The 18,670-nt window shown below is 34.3% G+C and overlaps 1 protein-coding gene across 6 annotated transcripts in view; it reads right to left on the bottom strand.

The window, feature by feature from the left end:
- Positions 1-18,670, bottom strand: part of LOC133570883 (IQ motif and SEC7 domain-containing protein 1-like) — a 236,352-nt gene that overhangs the window by 191,079 nt on the left and 26,603 nt on the right. The window lies entirely within an intron of this gene.

The following is an 18,670-nucleotide window of genomic DNA, read 5'->3' as shown; positions in this document are numbered from 1 at the left end:
TTAAATAAAATAGTGAACATAGTTGACAACTTGACTTTTAGTAGGAAGTAAACAAACAAAGGCTCATAATTAGTCTGCTGACGTATGTATGCAGTAACCTAATGTGTCATTTTATTTTGTCAACACTACTTGTTCATTTCCTGTTAATATCTGCTTACTTCCTCTTTTAACATATTCTAACTACACTTCTTTTCAAATGTAATAATCATTTTTTCTTCTGTTGTATGATACTTGACATAGGTTTTGGCTGATACTACACATTGGGGTATCAATCCGATACCAAGTAGTTCCAGGTCATAGATAAAGTCCTCATGTGTCCAGGGACATATTTCCTGACTTCATAAACAATAACAAAAGATTTAGTGATAATAAAAAATATCGACTACTATCGACTATTGTACTTGGTATCGTGACAGCAGATATTTGTATAGTTCCATTTGTTTACATTAAGGAGCACGAGCTTGCTGTTAGCGGTTAGCTATTGTATCCTCCTACGGTGTGCCGTGAAGCATGTTTAGCTATTCCTCGTCCTCCAGTGATAATGCTACTATACGACTATTTGTCGCCATGGAGGCCGAGATTAGTGATTTAGAAGTAGCTAAAACACTGTGAAGGGATGTTAGCCACTAGCCAGCTATGTTTTAAACTTCAGTGTTTATGGCTTCTCTTTTAGCGCTGGCTTTTACACCAAAATACGTTCATTCTCTCTCTTTTGTCTCCACATGATGGTTGGATGTAACGATTGTTGGATGTCATGATGGTTGGATATCATGATGGTTGGGTGTCATGATGGTTGGATGTAACGATTGTTGGATGTCACGATTGTTGGATGTCACGATGGTTGGATGGCATGATTGTTAGATGTAATGATGGTTGGATGCCATGATGGTTGGATGGCATGATGGTTAGATGCCATGATGGTTGGGTGTCATGATTGTTGGATGTCATGATGGTTGGATGTAACAATTGTTGGATTTCATGATGGTTGGGTGTCATGATGGTTGGATGTCATTATAGTTGGATGCTATGATGGTTTGATGTAACAGATGTTGGATGTCATGATGGCTGGATGGTTGGGTGTCATGATGGTTGGGTGTCATGATGGTTGGATGCCATGATGGTTGGATGTAACAATTGTTGGATTTCATGATGGTTGGGTGTCATGATGGTTGGATGTCATTATAGTTGGATGTTATGATGGTTTGATGTAACAGATGTTGGATGTCATGATGGCTGGATGTCATGATGGTTGGATGTCATGATGGTTGGATGTCATGATGGTTGGATGCCATGATGGTTGGATGTAACAATTGTTGGATTTCATGATGGTTGGGTGTCATGGTTGTTGGATGTCATGATGGTTGGATGTCAGTATGGTTGGGTGTCATGATGGTTGGGTGTCATGATGGTTGGATGTCATGATGGTTGGATGGCATGGTGGTTGGATGGCATGATGTTAGATGCCATGATGGTTGGGTGTCATGATTGTTGGATGTCATGATGGTTTGATGTAACAATTGTTGGATTTCATGATGGTTGGGTGTCATGATGGTTGGATGTCATTATAGTTGGATGTTATGATGGTTTGATGTAACAGATGTTGGATGTCATGATGGCTGGATGGTTGGGTGTCATGATGGTTGGGTGTCATGATGGTTGGATGCCATGATGGTTGGATGCCATGATGGTTGGATGTAACAATTGTTGGATTTCATGATGGTTGGGTGTCATGATGGTTGGATGTCATTATAGTTGGATGTTATGATGGTTTGATGTAACAGATGTTGGATGTCATGATGGCTGGATGTCATGATGGTTGGATGTCATGATGGTTGGATGCCATGATGGTTGGATGCCATGATGGTTGGATGTAACAATTGTTGGATTTCATGATGGTTGGGTGTCATGGTTGTTGGATGTCATGATGGTTGGATGTCATTATGGTTGGGTGTCATGATGGTTGGGTGTCATGATGGTTGGATGTCATGATGGTTGGATGGCATGATGGTTGGATGTCATTATGGTTGGGTGTCATGATGGTTGGGTGTCATGATGGTTGGATGTCATGATGGTTGGATGGCATGGTGGTTGGATGGCATGATGGTTAGATGTCATGATGGTTGGGTGTCATGATGGTTGGATGCCATGATGGTTGGATGTAACAATTGTTGGATTTCATGATGGTTGGGTGTCATGATGGTTGGATGTCATTATAGTTGGATGTTATGATGGTTTGATGTAACAGATGTTGGATGTCATGATGGCTGGATGTCATGATGGTTGGATGTCATGATGGTTGGATGCCATGATGGTTGGATGCCATGATGGTTGGATGTAACAATTGTTGGATTTCATGATGGTTGGGTGTCATGGTTGTTGGATGTCATGATGGTTGGATGTCATTATGGTTGGGTGTCATGATGGTTGGGTGTCATGATGGTTGGATGTCATGATGGTTGGATGGCATGGTGGTTGGATGGCATGATGGTTAGATGCCATGATGGTTGGGTGTCATGATTGTTGGATGTCATGATGGTTTGATGTAACAATTGTTGGATTTCATGATGGTTGGGTGTCATGATGGTTGGATGTCATTATAGTTGGATGTTATGATGGTTTGATGTAACAGATGTTGGATGTCATGATGGCTGGATGGTTGGGTGTCATGATGGTTGGGTGTCATGATGGTTGGATGCCATGATGGTTGGATGCCATGATGGTTGGATGTAACAATTGTTGGATTTCATGATGGTTGGGTGTCATGATGGTTGGATGTCATTATAGTTGGATGTTATGATGGTTTGATGTAACAGATGTTGGATGTCATGATGGCTGGATGTCATGATGGTTGGATGTCATGATGGTTGGATGCCATGATGGTTGGATGCCATGATGGTTGGATGTAACAATTGTTGGATTTCATGATGGTTGGGTGTCATGGTTGTTGGATGTCATGATGGTTGGATGTCATTAAGGTTGGGTGTCATGATGGTTGGGTGTCATGATGGTTGGATGTCATGATGGTTGGATGGCATGATGGTTGGATGTCATTATGGTTGGGTGTCATGATGGTTGGGTGTCATGATGGTTGGATGTCATGATGGTTGGATGGCATGGTGGTTGGATGGCATGATGGTTAGATGTCATGATGGTTGGGTGTCATGATGGTTGGATGCCATGATGGTTGGATGTAACAATTGTTGGATTTCATGATGGTTGGGTGTCATGATGGTTGGATGTCATTATAGTTGGATGTTATGATGGTTTGATGTAACAGATGTTGGATGTCATGATGGCTGGATGTCATGATGGTTGGATGTCATGATGGTTGGATGCCATGATGGTTGGATGCCATGATGGTTGGATGTAACAATTGTTGGATTTCATGATGGTTGGGTGTCATGGTTGTTGGATGTCATGATGGTTGGATGTCATTATGGTTGGGTGTCATGATGGTTGGGTGTCATGATGGTTGGATGTCATGATGGTTGGATGGCATGGTGGTTGGATGGCATGATGGTTAGATGCCATGATGGTTGGGTGTCATGATTGTTGGATGTCATGATGGTTTGATGTAACAATTGTTGGATTTCATGATGGTTGGGTGTCATGATGGTTGGATGTCATTATAGTTGGATGTTATGATGGTTTGATGTAACAGATGTTGGATGTCATGATGGCTGGATGGTTGGGTGTCATGATGGTTGGGTGTCATGATGGTTGGATGCCATGATGGTTGGATGCCATGATGGTTGGATGTAACAATTGTTGGATTTCATGATGGTTGGGTGTCATGTTGGTTGGATGTCATTATAGTTGGATGTTATGATGGTTTGATGTAACAGATGTTGGATGTCATGATGGCTGGATGTCATGATGGTTGGATGTCATGATGGTTGGATGCCATGATGGTTGGATGCCATGATGGTTGGATGTAACAATTGTTGGATTTCATGATGGTTGGGTGTCATGATGGTTGGATGTCATTATAGTTGGATGTTATGATGGTTTGATGTAACAGATGTTGGATGTCATGATGGCTGGATGGTTGGGTGTCATGATGGTTGGGTGTCATGATGGTTGGATGCCATGATGGTTGGATGCCATGATGGTTGGATGTAACAATTGTTGGATTTCATGATGGTTGGGTGTCATGATGGTTGGATGTCATTATAGTTGGATGTTATGATGGTTTGATGTAACAGATGTTGGATGTCATGATGGCTGGATGTCATGATGGTTGGATGTCATGATGGTTGGATGCCATGATGGTTGGATGCCATGATGGTTGGATGTAACAATTGTTGGATTTCATGATGGTTGGGTGTCATGATGGTTGGATGTCATTATAGTTGGATGTTATGATGGTTTGATGTAACAGATGTTGGATGTCATGATGGCTGGATGTCATGATGGTTGGATGTCATGATGGTTGGATGCCATGATGGTTGGATGCCATGATGGTTGGATGTAACAATTGTTGGATTTCATGATGGTTGGGTGTCATGGTTGTTGGATGTCATGATGGTTGGATGTCATTATGGTTGGGTGTCATGATGGTTGGGTGTCATGATGGTTGGATGTCATGATGGTTGGATGGCATGGTGGTTGGATGGCATGATGGTTAGATGCCATGATGGTTGGGTGTCATGATTGTTGGATGTCATGATGGTTTGATGTAACAATTGTTGGATTTCATGATGGTTGGGTGTCATGATGGTTGGATGTCATTATAGTTGGATGTTATGATGGTTTGATGTAACAGATGTTGGATGTCATGATGGCTGGATGGTTGGGTGTCATGATGGTTGGGTGTCATGATGGTTGGATGCCATGATGGTTGGATGCCATGATGGTTGGATGTAACAATTGTTGGATTTCATGATGGTTGGGTGTCATGATGGTTGGATGTCATTATAGTTGGATGTTATGATGGTTTGATGTAACAGATGTTGGATGTCATGATGGCTGGATGTCATGATGGTTGGATGTCATGATGGTTGGATGCCATGATGGTTGGATGCCATGATGGTTGGATGTAACAATTGTTGGATTTCATGATGGTTGGGTGTCATGGTTGTTGGATGTCATGATGGTTGGGTGTCATGATGGTTGGATGTAACAATTGTTGGATTTCATGATGGTTGGGTGTCATGATGGTTGGATGTCATTATAGTTGGATGTTATGATGGTTTGATGTAACAGATGTTGGATGTCATGATGGCTGGATGTCATGATGGTTGGATGTCATGATGGTTGGATGCCATGATGGTTGGATGCCATGATGGTTGGATGTAACAATTGTTGGATTTCATGATGGTTGGGTGTCATGGTTGTTGGATGTCATGATGGTTGGATGTCATTATGGTTGGGTGTCATGATGGTTGGGTGTCATGATGGTTGGATGTCATGATGGTTGGATGGCATGGTGGTTGGATGGCATGATGGTTAGATGCCATGATGGTTGGGTGTCATGATTGTTGGATGTCATGATGGTTTGATGTAACAATTGTTGGATTTCATGATGGTTGGGTGTCATGATGGTTGGATGTCATTATAGTTGGATGTTATGATGGTTTGATGTAACAGATGTTGGATGTCATGATGGCTGGATGGTTGGGTGTCATGATGGTTGGGTGTCATGATGGTTGGATGCCATGATGGTTGGATGCCATGATGGTTGGATGTAACAATTGTTGGATTTCATGATGGTTGGGTGTCATGATGGTTGGATGTCATTATAGTTGGATGTTATGATGGTTTGATGTAACAGATGTTGGATGTCATGATGGCTGGATGTCATGATGGTTGGATGTCATGATGGTTGGATGCCATGATGGTTGGATGTAACAATTGTTGGATTTCATGATGGTTGGGTGTCATGATGGTTGGATGTCATTATAGTTGGATGTTATGATGGTTTGATGTAACAGATGTTGGATGTCATGATGGCTGGATGTCATGATGGTTGGATGTCATGATGGTTGGATGCCATGATGGTTGGATGCCATGATGGTTGGATGTAACAATTGTTGGATTTCATGATGGTTGGGTGTCATGGTTGTTGGATGTCATGATGGTTGGATGTCATTATGGTTGGGTGTCATGATGGTTGGGTGTCATGATGGTTGGATGTCATGATGGTTGGATGGCATGGTGGTTGGATGGCATGATGGTTAGATGCCATGATGGTTGGGTGTCATGATTGTTGGATGTCATGATGGTTTGATGTAACAATTGTTGGATTTCATGATGGTTGGGTGTCATGATGGTTGGATGTCATTATAGTTGGATGTTATGATGGTTTGATGTAACAGATGTTGGATGTCATGATGGCTGGATGGTTGGGTGTCATGATGGTTGGGTGTCATGATGGTTGGATGCCATGATGGTTGGATGCCATGATGGTTGGATGTAACAATTGTTGGATTTCATGATGGTTGGGTGTCATGATGGTTGGATGTCATTATAGTTGGATGTTATGATGGTTTGATGTAACAGATGTTGGATGTCATGATGGCTGGATGTCATGATGGTTGGATGTCATGATGGTTGGATGCCATGATGGTTGGATGCCATGATGGTTGGATGTAACAATTGTTGGATTTCATGATGGTTGGGTGTCATGGTTGTTGGATGTCATGATGGTTGGGTGTCATGATGGTTGGATGCCATGATGGTTGGATGTAACAATTGTTGGATTTCATGATGGTTGGGTGTCATGATGGTTGGATGTCATTATAGTTGGATGTTATGATGGTTTGATGTAACAGATGTTGGATGTCATGATGGCTGGATGTCATGATGGTTGGATGTCATGATGGTTGGATGCCATGATGGTTGGATGCCATGATGGTTGGATGTAACAATTGTTGGATTTCATGATGGTTGGGTGTCATGGTTGTTGGATGTCATGATGGTTGGGTGTCATGATGGTTGGATGCCATGATGGTTGGATGTAACAATTGTTGGATTTCATGATGGTTGGGTGTCATGATGGTTGGATGTCATTATAGTTGGATGTTATGATGGTTTGATGTAACAGTTGTTGGATGTCATGATGGCTGGATGTCATGATGGTTGGATGTCATGATGGTTGGATGCCATGATGGTTGGATGCCATGATGGTTGGATGTAACAATTGTTGGATTTCATGATGGTTGGGTGTCATGGTTGTTGGATGTCATGATGGTTGGATGTCATTATGGTTGGGTGTCATGATGGTTGGGTGTCATGATGGTTGGATGTCATGATGGTTGGATGGCATGGTGGTTGGATGGCATGATGGTTAGATGCCATGATGGTTGGGTGTCATGATTGTTGGATGTCATGATGGTTGGATGTAACAATTGTTGGATTTCATGATGGTTGGGTGTCATGATGGTTGGATGTCATTATAGTTGGATGTTATGATGGTTTGATGTAACAGATGTTGGATGTCATGATGGCTGGATGGTTGGGTGTCATGATGGTTGGGTGTCATGATGGTTGGATGCCATGATGGTTGGATGCCATGATGGTTGGATGTAACAATTGTTGGATTTCATGATGGTTGGGTGTCATGATGGTTGGATGTCATTATAGTTGGATGTTATGATGGTTTGATGTAACAGATGTTGGATGTCATGATGGCTGGATGTCATGATGGTTGGATGTCATGATGGTTGGATGCCATGATGGTTGGATGTAACAATTGTTGGATTTCATGATGGTTGGGTGTCATGGTTGTTGGATGTCATGGTTGTTGGATGTCATGATGGTTGGATGTCATTATGGTTGGGTGTCATGATGGTTGGGTGTCATGATGGTTGGATGTCATGATGGTTGGGTGTCATTATGGTTGGGTGTCATGATGGTTTGATGTCATGATGGTTGAGTGTCATGATGGTTGGATTTTACGATTGTTTGATGCCATGATGGTTTGATGTCATGATGGTTGGATGTCATGATGGTTTGATGTAACAATTGTTGGATGTCATGATGGTTGGATGGCATGATGGTTGGATGTCATGATGGTTTAGTGTCATGATGTTGGATGGCATGATGGTTGGATGGCATGATGGTTATGTCATGATGGTTGAGTGTCATGATGGTTGGATGTCATGATGGTTGAGTGTCATGATGGTTGGATGGCATGATGGTTGGATGGCATGATGGTTGGATGTCATGATGGTTTGATGTAACAATTGTTGGATTTCATGATGGTTGGGTGTCATGATGGTTGGATGTCATGATGGTTGAGTGTCATGATGGTTGGATGGCATGATGGTTGAGTGTCATGATGGTTGGATGTCATGATGGTTTGATGTAACAATTGTTGGATTTCATGATGGTTGGGTGTCATGATGGTTGGATGTCATGATGGTTGAGTGTCATGATGGTTGGATGTCATGATGGTTGGATGTCATGATGGTTTGATGTCATGATTGTTGGATGTAACGGTTGTTGGATTTAACAAATATTGGATGCCATGATGGTTGGGTGTCATGATGGTTGGATGTCATGATGGTTTGCTGTAACGATTGTTGGATGTCATGATTGTTGAATGGCATGATGGTTGGATGTCATGATGGTTGGATGTCATGATGGTTTGATGTAACAATTGTTGGATTTCATGATGGTTGGGTGTCATGATGGTTGGATGTCATGATGGTTGGATGGCATGATGTTTGAGTGTCATGATGGTTGGATGTCATGATGATTGGGTGTCATTATGGTTGGATTTCACGATTGTTTGATGTCATGATGGTTGAGTGTCATGATGGTTGGATGTCATGATGGTTTGATGTAACAATTGTTGGATTTAATGATGGTTGGGTGTCATGATGGTTGGATGTCATGATGGTTGAGTGTCATGATGGTTGGATGCCATGATGGTTGAGTGTCATGATGGTTGGATGTCATGATGGTTTGATGTAACAAATGTTGGATTTCAGGATGGTTGGGTGTCATGATGGTTGGATGTCATGATGGTTGAGTGTCATGATGGTTGGATGTCATGATGGTTGGGTGTCATTATGGTTGGATTTCGCGATTGTTGGATGTCATGATGGTCTGATGTCATGATGGTTGGATGTCATGATGGTTGGGTGTCATTATGGTTGGATTTCACGATTGTTGGATGTCATGATGGTCTGATGTCATGATGGTTGGATGTCATGATGGTTGGATTTTACGATTGTTTGATGTCATGATTGTTGGATGTCATGACGGTTGGATGTCAATATGGTTGGGTGTCATGATGGTTGGATGTCATGACGGTTGGATGTCAATATGGTTGGGTGTCATGATGGTTGGATGTCATGTTTCAAATGTTGACTTGTACGTACTCCACTGTTTCTGCTTGTATGTGCTCTGTGTGTGTGTGTGTGTGTGTGTGTGTGTGTGTTAGACAAATAAACACCTTGTTGACGACTCCACCACTCAAGCAAAACATCCACAACTAAATGTTTTCTATTTCTATCAAAAAGACAATTCTTGTAAAACTTTTTATTGCATCCGATGCAAAGAATGAGAGCACTCATTGACTTGTTTGTTTGCTCAGCAAGCTTTTTATACCTTCATGAAGAAGTCACTGTCCATTTCTAACATCAACCTAATTAATCATTAATGAATATGATCTTATTAATCATGAAGAAGTTATTGTCCATTTCTAACATCAACCTAATTAATCATTAATGAATATGATCTTATTAATCATGAAGAAGTTATTGTCCATTTCTAACATCAATCTAATCAATTATTAATGAATATGATCTTATTTATCATGAAGAAGTCACTGTCCATTTCTAACATCAACCTAATTAAGTATTAATGAATATGATCTTATTAATCATGAGTAAGTTATTGTCCATTTCTAACATCAACCTAATTAATCATTAATGAATATGATCTTATTAATCATGAAGAAGTCATTGTCCATTTCTAACATCAACCTAATCAATCATTAATGACTATGATCTTATTAATCATGAAGTTATTGTCCATTTCTAACATCAACCTAATTAATCATTAATGAATATGATCTTATTAATCATGAAGAAGTAATTGTCCATTTCTAACATCAACCTAATCAATTATTAATGAATATGATCTTATTTATCATGAAGAAGTCACTGTCCATTTCTAACATCAACCTAATTAAGTATTAATGAATATGATCTTATTAATCATGAAGAAGTCATTGTCCATTTCTAACATCAACCTAATCAATCATTAATGAATATGATCTTATTAATCATGAAGAAGTCATTGTCCATTTCTAACATCAACCTAATCAATTATTAATGAATATGATCTTATTCATCATGAAGAAGTCACTGTCCATTTCTAACATCAACCTAATCAATCATTAATGAATATGATCTTATTAATCATGAAGAAGTCGTTGTCCATTTCTAACATCAACCTAATCAATCATTAATGAATAGGATCTTATTAATCATGAAGAAGTTATTGTCCATTTCTAACATCAACCTAATCAATTATTAATGAATATGATCTTATTAATCATGAAGAAGTCATTGTCCATTTCGAACACCAACCTAATTAATCATTAATGAATATGATCTTATTAATCATGAAGTCATTGCCCATTTCTACTGTCAACCTAATCAATCATTAATGAATATGATCTTATCAATCAAGAAGTCATTGTCCATTTCTAACATCAACCTAATCAATCATTAATGAATATGATCGTATTAATCATGAAGACGATATTGTCCATTTCTAACATCAACCTAATCAATCATTAATGACTATGATCTTATTAATCATGAAGTCATTGTCCATTTCTAACATCAACCTAATCAATCACTAATGAATATGATCTTATTAATCATGAAGAAGTTATTGTCCATTTCTAACATCAACCTAATCAATTATTAATGAATATGATCTTATTCATCATGAAGAAGTCACTGTCCATTTCTAACATCAACCTAATCAATGATTAATGAATATGATCTTATTAATCATGAAGAAGTCATTGTCCATTTCTAACATCAACCTAATCAATCATTAATGAATAGGATCTTATTAATCATGAAGAAGTTATTATCCATTTCTAACATCAACCTAATCAATTATTAATGAATATGATCTTATTAATCATGAAGAAGTCATTGTCCATTTCGAACACCAACCTAATTAATCATTAATGAATATGATCTTATTAATCATGAAGTCATTGCCCATTTCTACTGTCAACCTAATCAATCATTAATGAATATGATCTTATCAATCAAGAAGTCATTGTCCATTTCTAACATCAACCTAATCAATCATTAATGAATAAGATCTTATTAATCATGAAGACGATATTGTCCATTTCTAACATCAACCTAATCAATCATTAATGACTATGATCTGATTAATCATGAAGTAATTGTCCATTTCTAACATCAACCTAATCAATCACTAATGAATATGATCTTATTAATCATGAAGAAGTTATTGTCCATTTTTAACATCAACCTAATCAATCATTAATGAATATGATCTTATTAATCATGAAGAAGTCATTGTCCATTTCTAACATCAACCTAATCAATCATTAATGAATATGATCTTATTAATCATGAAGAAGTCATTGTCCATTTCTAATATCAACCTAATCAATCATTAATGAATATGATCTTATTAATCATGAATAAGTTATTGTCCATTTCTATCAACCTAATCAATCATTAATGAATATGATCTTATTAATCATGAATAAGTTATTGTCCATTTCTAACATCAACCTAATTAAGTATTAATGAATATGATCTTATTAATCATGAAGAAGTTATTGTCCATTTCTAACATCAACCTAATCAATCATTAATGAATATGATCTTATTAATCATGAAGAAGTTATTGTCCATTTCTAACATCAACCTAATCAATCATTAATGAATATGATCTTATTAATCATGAAGAAGTTATTGTCCATTTCTAACATCAACCTAATCAATCATTAATGAATATGATCTTATTAATCATGAAGAAGTCATTGTCCATTTCTAACATCAACCTAATCAATTATTGATGAATATGATCTTATTAATCATGAAGAAGTCATTGTCCATTTCTAACATCAACCTAATCAATCATTAATGAATATGATCTTATTAATCATGAAGTTATTGTCCATTTCTAACATCAACCTAATTAAGTATTAATGAATATGATCTTACTAATCATGAAGAAGTCATTGTCCATTTCTAACATCAATCTAATCAATCATTAATGAATATGATCTTATTAATCATGAAGAAGTTATTGTCCATTTCTAACATCAACCTAATCAATTATTAATGAATATGATCTTATTAATCATGAAGAAGTCATTGTCCATTTCGAACACCAACCTAATTAATCATTAATGAATATGATCTTATTAATCATGAAGTCATTGCCCATTTCTACTGTCAACCTAATCAATCATTAATGAATATGATCTTATCAATCAAGAAGTCATTGTCCATTTCTAACATCAACCTAATCAATCATTAATGAATATGATCTTATTAATCATGAAGACGATATTGTCCATTTCTAACATCAACCTAATCAATCATTAATGACTATGATCTGATTAATCATGAAGTCATTGTCCATTTCTAACATCAACCTAATCAATCACTAATGAATATGATCTTATTAATCATGAAGAAGTTATTGTCCATTTTTAACATCAACCTAATCAATCATTAATGAATATGATCTTATTAATCATGAAGAAGTTATTGTCCATTTCTAACATCAACCTAATCAATCATTAATGAATATGATCTTATTAATCATGAATACGTTATTGTCCATTTCTAACATCAACCTAATCAATTATTAATGAATATGATCTTATTCATCATGAAGAAGTCACTGTCTATTTCTAACATCAACCTAATCAATCATTAATGAATATGATCTTATTAATCATGAAGAAGTCATGGTCCATTTCTAACATCAACCTAATCAATCATTAATGAATAGGATCTTATTAATCATGAAGAAGTTATTGTCCATTTTTAACATCAACCTAATCAATCATTAATGAATATGATCTTATTAATCATGAAGAAGTTATTGTCCATTTCTAACATCAACCTAATCAATCATTAATGAATATGATCTTATTAATCATGAATAAGTTATTGTCCATTTCTAACATCAACCTAATCAATTATTAATGAATATGATCTTATTCATCATGAAGAAGTCACTGTCCATTTCTAACATCAACCTAATCAATCATTAATGAATATGATCTTATTAATCATGAAGAAGTCATTGTCCATTTCTAACATCAACCTAATCAATCATTAATGAATATGATCTTATTAATCATGAAGAAGTTATTGTCCATTTCTAACATCAACCTAATCAATCATTAATGAATATGATCTTATTAATCATGAAGAAGTTATTGTCCATTTCTAACATCAACCTAATCAATTATTAATGAATATGATCTTATTAATCATGAAGAAGTCATTGTCCATTTCGAACACCAACCTAATTAATCATTAATGAATATGATCTTATTAATCATGAAGTCATTGCCCATTTCTACTGTCAACCTAATCAATCATTAATGAATATGATCTTATCAATCAAGAAGTCATTGTCCATTTCTAACATCAACCTAATCAATCATTAATGAATAAGATCTTATTAATCATGAAGACGATATTGTCCATTTCTAACATCAACCTAATCAATCATTAATGACTATGATCTGATTAATCATGAAGTCATTGTCCATTTCTAACATCAACCTAATCAATCCCTAATGAATATGATCTTATTAATCATGAAGAAGTTATTGTCCATTTTTAACATCAACCTAATCAATCATTAATGAATATGATCTTATTAATCATGAAGAAGTTATTGTCCATTTCTAACTTCAACCTAATCAATCATTAATGAATATGATCTTATTAATCATGAATAAGTTATTGTCCATTTCTAACATCAACCTAATTAATTATTAATGAATATGATCTTATTCATCATGAAGAAGTCACTGTCCATTTCTAACATCAACCTAATCAATCATTAATTAATATGATCTTATTAATCATGAAGAAGTCATTGTCCATTTCTAACATCAACCTAATCAATCATTAATGAATAGGATCTTATTAATCATGAAGAAGTTATTGTCCATTTTTAACATCAACCTAATCAATCATTAATGAATATGATCTTATTAATCATGAAGAAGTTATTGTCCATTTCTAACATCAACCTAATCAATCATTAATGAATATGATCTTATTAATCATGAATAAGTTATTGTCCATTTCTAACATCAACCTAATCAATTATTAATGAATATGATCTTATTCATCATGAAGAAGTCACTGTCCATTTCTAACATCAACCTAATCAATCATTAATGAATATGATCTTATTAATCATGAAGAAGTCATTGTCCATTTCTAACATCAACCTAATCAATCATTAATGAATAGGATCTTATTAATCATGAAGAAGTTATTGTCCATTTCTAACATCAACCTAATCAATCATTAATGAATATGATCTTATTAATCATGAAGAAGTCATTGTCCATTTCTAACATCAACCTAATCAATCATTAATGAATATGATCTTATTAATCATGAAGAAGTTATTGTCCATTTCTAACATCAACCTAATCAATCATTAATGAATATGATCTTATTAATCATGAAGAAGTTATTGTCCATTTCTAACATCAACCTAATCAATCATTAATGAATATGATCTTATTAATCATGAATAAGTTATTGTCCATTTCTAACATCAACCTAATCAATTATTAATGAATATGATCTTATTCATCATGAAGAAGTCACTGTCCATTTCTAACATCAACCTAATCAATCATTAATGAATATGATCTTATTAATCATGAAGAAGTCATTGTCCATTTCTAACATCAACCTAATCAATCATTAATGAATATGATCTTATTAATCATGAAGAAGTTATTGTCCATTTCTAACATCAACCTAATCAATTATTAATGAATATGATCTTATTAATCATGAAGAAGTCATTGTCCATTTCGAACACCAACCTAATTAATCATTAATGAATATGATCTTATTAATCATGAAGTCATTGCCCATTTCTACTGTCAACCTAATCAATCATTAATGAATATGATCTTATCAATCAAGAAGTCATTGTCCATTTCTAACATCAACCTAATCAATCATTAATGAATAAGATCTTATTAATCATGAAGACGATATTGTCCATTTCTAACATCAACCTAATCAATCATTAATGACTATGATCTGATTAATCATGAAGTCATTGTCCATTTCTAACATCAACCTAATCAATCCCTAATGAATATGATCTTATTAATCATGAAGAAGTTATTGTCCATTTTTAACATCAACCTAATCAATCATTAATGAATATGATCTTATTAATCATGAAGAAGTTATTGTCCATTTCTAACATCAACCTAATCAATCATTAATGAATATGATCTTATTAATCATGAATAAGTTATTGTCCATTTCTAACATCAACCTAATCAATTATTAATGAATATGATCTTATTCATCATGAAGAAGTCACTGTCCATTTCTAACATCAACCTAATCAATCATTAATGAATATGATCTTATTAATCATGAAGAAGTCATTGTCCATTTCTAACATCAACCTAATCAATCATTAATGAATAGGATCTTATTCATCATGAAGAAGTCACTGTCCATTTCTAACATCAACCTAATCAATCATTAATGAATATGATCTTATTAATCATGAAGAAGTCATTGCCCATTTCTACTGTCAACCTAATCAATCATTAATGAATATGATCTTATCAATCAAGAAGTCATTGTCCATTTCTAACATCAACCTAATCAATCATTAATGAATAAGATCTTATTAATCATGAAGACGATATTGTCCATTTCTAACATCAACCTAATCAATCATTAATGACTATGATCTGATTAATCATGAAGTCATTGTCCATTTCTAACATCAACCTAATCAATCCCTAATGAATATGATCTTATTAATCATGAAGAAGTTATTGTCCATTTTTAACATCAACCTAATCAATCATTAATGAATATGATCTTATTAATCATGAAGAAGTTATTGTCCATTTCTAACTTCAACCTAATCAATCATTAATGAATATGATCTTATTAATCATGAATAAGTTATTGTCCATTTCTAACATCAACCTAATTAATTATTAATGAATATGATCTTATTCATCATGAAGAAGTCACTGTCCATTTCTAACATCAACCTAATCAATCATTAATGAATATGATCTTATTAATCATGAAGAAGTCATTGTCCATTTCTAACATCAACCTAATCAATCATTAATGAATAGGATCTTATTAATCATGAAGAAGTTATTGTCCATTTTTAACATCAACCTAATCAATCATTAATGAATATGATCTTATTAATCATGAAGAAGTTATTGTCCATTTCTAACATCAACCTAATCAATCATTAATGAATATGATCTTATTAATCATGAATAAGTTATTGTCCATTTCTAACATCAACCTAATCAATTATTAATGAATATGATCTTATTCATCATGAAGAAGTCACTGTCCATTTCTAACATCAACCTAATCAATCATTAATGAATATGATCTTATTAATCATGAAGAAGTCATTGTCCATTTCTAACATCAACCTAATCAATCATTAATGAATAGGATCTTATTAATCATGAAGAAGTTATTGTCCATTTCTAACATCAACCTAATCAATCATTAATGAATATGATCTTATTAATCATGAAGAAGTCATTGTCCATTTCTAACATCAACCTAATCAATCATTAATGAATATGATCTTATTAATCATGAAGAAGTTATTGTCCATTTCTAACATCAACCTAATCAATCATTAATGAATATGATCTTATTAATCATGAAGAAGTCACTGTCCATTTCTAACATCAACCTAATCAATCATTAATGAATATGATCTTATTAATCATGAAGAAGTCATTGTCCATTTCTAACATCAACCTAATCAATCATTAATGAATATGATCTTATTAATCATGAAGAAGTTATTGTCCATTTCTAACATCAACCTAATCAATTATTAATGAATATGATCTTATTAATCATGAAGAAGTCATTGTCCATTTCGAACACCAACCTAATTAATCATTAATGAATATGATCTTATTAATCATGAAGTCATTGCCCATTTCTACTGTCAACCTAATCAATCATTAATGAATATGATCTTATCAATCAAGAAGTCATTGTCCATTTCTAACATCAACCTAATCAATCATTAATGAATAAGATCTTATTAATCATGAAGACGATATTGTCCATTTCTAACATCAACCTAATCAATCATTAATGACTATGATCTGATTAATCATGAAGTCATTGTCCATTTCTAACATCAACCTAATCAATCCCTAATGAATATGATCTTATTAATCATGAAGAAGTTGTTGTCCATTTTTAACATCAACCTAATCAATCATTAATGAATATGATCTTATTAATCATGAAGAAGTTATTGTTCATTTCTAACATCAACCTAATCAATCATTAATGAATATGATCTTATTAATCATGAATAAGTTATTGTCCATTTCTAACATCAACCTAATCAATTATTAATGAATATGATCTTATTCATCATGAAGAAGTCACTGTCCATTTCTAACATCAACCTAATCAATCATTAATGAATATGATCTTATTAATCATGAAGAAGTCATTGTCCATTTCTAACATCAACCTAATCAATCATTAATGAATAGGATCTTATTAATCATGAAGAAGTTATTGTCCATTTTTAACATCAACCTAATCAATCATTAATGAATATGATCTTATTAATCATGAAGAAGTTATTGTCCATTTCTAACATCAACCTAATCAATCATTAATGAATATGATCTTATTAATCATGAATAAGTTATTGTCCATTTCTAACATCAACCTAATCAATTATTAATGAATATGATCTTATTCATCATGAAGAAGTCACTGTCCATTTCTAACATCAACCTAATCAATCATTAATGAATATGATCTTATTAATCATGAAGAAGTCATTGTCCATTTCTAACATCAACCTAATCAATCATTAATGAATAGGATCTTATTAATCATGAAGAAGTTATTGTCCATTTCTAACATCAACCTAATCAATCATTAATGAATATGATCTTATTAATCATGAAGAAGTCATTGTCCATTTCTAACATCAACCTAATCAATCATTAATGAATATGATCTTATTAATCATGAAGAAGTTATTGTCCATTTCTAACATCAACCTAATCAATCATTAATGAATAGGATCTTATTAATCATGAAGAAGTTATTGTCCATTTCTAACATCAACCTAATCAATTATTAATGAATATGATCTTATTAATCATGAAGAAGTCATTGTCCATTTCGAACACCAACCTAATTAATCATTAATGAATATGATCTTATTAATCATGAAGTCATTGCCCATTTCTACTGTCAACCTAATCAATCATTAATGAATATGATCTTATCAATCAAGAAGTCATTGTCCATTTCTAACATCAACCTAATCAATCATTAATGAATAAGATCTTATTAATCATGAAGACGATATTGTCCATTTCTAACATCAACCTAATCAATCATTAATGACTATGATCTGATTAATCATG

The sequence above is a fragment of the Nerophis lumbriciformis genome, linkage group LG01, assembly GCF_033978685.3.
Source record: "Nerophis lumbriciformis linkage group LG01, RoL_Nlum_v2.1, whole genome shotgun sequence".
Taxonomy (NCBI): domain Eukaryota; kingdom Metazoa; phylum Chordata; class Actinopteri; order Syngnathiformes; family Syngnathidae; genus Nerophis; species Nerophis lumbriciformis.
The sequence above is the reverse complement of the archived record's forward strand: the minus strand, read 5'-3'. Positions and strand labels throughout refer to the sequence as shown.